Below are 2,396 nucleotides of genomic sequence, written 5' to 3'. Positions count from 1 at the left end.
CTGGTTCCCTACAGTGGAAGCACAGAGCCCCAATCACTGGACCACCAGGGAAATCCTTGCAATAGAATTTTTTAAAACAACATTAACTACTTTGGGAAAAATTTCACAAATTATGTTTAAGACCTCAGCACTGAAGTCTACAAAATATGGCTGAGGGAAAAAAAAAAAAGATATATTGCTGAGAGAAATTCCAGAAGTCCTAAAGAAATGGAGTGCTATATTCATGGATTGGAAGACTCGATATTGTTGAGATGTCAGTTCCCTCCAAAATGATTTTTAGATGCAACTCAATCTCAATCATAATCCCAGCAGATTCTTTCCTAAAATTGACATGTTGATTCTAAAATTTTTATGGAAATGCAAAGGACGTAGGATATCCAAAGCATCTTAAAAGGAAGAACAAAGTGGAGAATTTGCCACCTGTCATTATGAATTATAAGACTACAGCAATTGAGATATTGCAACATTATCATAAGGATAAATGACAATGGAATAGAAAACAGAAATAGACCCACAATTAAACAGACATTTAATTTTTTTATAAAGTCACCAAAGCAATCCAAAGGGAAAAGGGAAGTCTTTTTAATGATTCATTTGAGAACAACTGAAAACTAATATAAAAAAATAATTATTCCCTCCCTCACACCATTCACAAAAATTGATTTGCAATGAATCTTAGACCTCAATCAAAAGTTAAAATTCTAGAAGAAAATATAAGAGAATATCTTTGAGACTTGGAGGTAGGCAAAGGTATCTTTTAAAAGAAACTTTTTTAAAGTTATGGAATCCTTCACGAATTTGCATGTCATCCTTGCTCAGGGGCCATGCTAATCTCACTATCATTTCAATTTTAGTATATGTGCTACCAAAGTGAGCATGAAATGATTACTTTTTAAAAGTTTAAAGAATTAGACTTCACAAAAATGAAATCTGCTCATCAAAATACACCATTTGGTGTAGTATAGACAAGACCTCCATCAGTTCAGTCATTCAGTCATGTCCGACACTTTTCAACCCCATGAATCGCAGCACGCCAGGCCTCCCTGTCCATTACCAACTCCCGGAGTTTACTCAAACTCATGTCCATTGAGTCGGTGATGCCATCCAACAATCTCATCCTCTGTCGTCCCCTTCTCCTCCTGCCTTCAATCTTTCCCAGAATCAGGGTCTTTTCCAATGAGTCAGTTCTTTGCATCAGGTGACCAAAGTATTGGAGTTTCAGCTTCAGCATCAGTCCTTCCAATGAATATTCAGGGTTGATTTCCTTTAAGATGAACTGGTTTGATCTCCTTGCAGTCCAAGTGACGCTCAAGAGTCTTCTCCCACACCACAGTTCAAAAGCATCAATTCTTCAGCGCTCAGCTTTCCTTATAGTCCAACTCTCACATCCAAACATGACTACTGGAAATACCATAGCATTGACTAGACAGACCTTTTTGACAAACTACTGTCTCTGGTTTTTATGATGCTGTCTAGGTTGGTCATATCTTTTCTTCCAAGGAGCAAGTGTCTTTTAATTTCATGACTGCAGTCACCATCTGCAGTGATTTTGGAGACCCCAAAAATAAAGTCTGTCACTGTTTCCACTGTTTCCCCAACTATGTGCCATGAAGTGAATGCCATGAAGGTAGTCATTCCTTTCTCCAGGGGATCTTCCCAAACCAGGGATCAAACCTGGGTCTCCCACACTGCTGGTGGGTTCTTTACCAGCTGATCCACAAGGGAAGCCTAGACAAGACTTGGGCTGTGAGAAAATATTTGCAAAATGTATTTGACAAAGAACTTGCAGAATATGTAAAGAATCCCTACAACCCAATAAAAAATAAAATCCCAGTGTTTTAAATAGACAAAAGATTTAATAAAAACTTCATAAAGGAAGAAGCACACAAAAAACTGCTTAACATCATTCATCATCAAGAAAATGCAAAATAAAACCCTCAACAACACCAATACACACCTACCAGAATAACTAAAATTAAAGACTGACAACATCAAATGTTGACAAAGAGGTGGAGCAGTCAGAACTCTCAGACATTATTGGTAAGGATATAAAATGGTACAACCACTTTGGATAAAGATCTGGCAGTTTCTTAAAACAAAAGTCACCTATGATCCAGCAGTTTCACCTCTAGCTATTTAACTAAGAGAAATGAAAGTATATGTCCTCAAAACAACTCATACAAAAATGTTCATAGACACTTTATTCATAATCTCTGAAAACTAGAAATAGCTCCAGTGACTATCAACAGAATAATACGTAATTCTTCTGTTATAATCATATAAAGGGACATGACTTAGCAATAAAATGGGATTAACTACCAATACATACAACATCATGAATGAATCTCCCATTTTGCCAAGAGGAAAAACTAGACATAGAAGAGTACCTATAATAT

The 2,396-nt window shown here is 36.5% G+C and overlaps 1 non-coding gene across 1 annotated transcript; it reads right to left on the bottom strand.

The window, feature by feature from the left end:
- Positions 1–774: 774 nt before the first annotated feature.
- On the bottom strand, positions 775–878 carry LOC122695826. Its single transcript, XR_006341575.1, has one exon. It is a non-coding gene; the product is annotated as a U6 spliceosomal RNA (small nuclear RNA).
- Positions 879–2,396: the final 1,518 nt, after the last annotated feature.

Source organism: Cervus elaphus, chromosome 5, assembly GCF_910594005.1.
Source record: "Cervus elaphus chromosome 5, mCerEla1.1, whole genome shotgun sequence".
In the NCBI taxonomy this organism is placed as follows: domain Eukaryota; kingdom Metazoa; phylum Chordata; class Mammalia; order Artiodactyla; family Cervidae; genus Cervus; species Cervus elaphus.
Note: the sequence above shows the minus strand (reverse complement) of the source record. Positions and strands in the feature narration are given on the sequence as shown.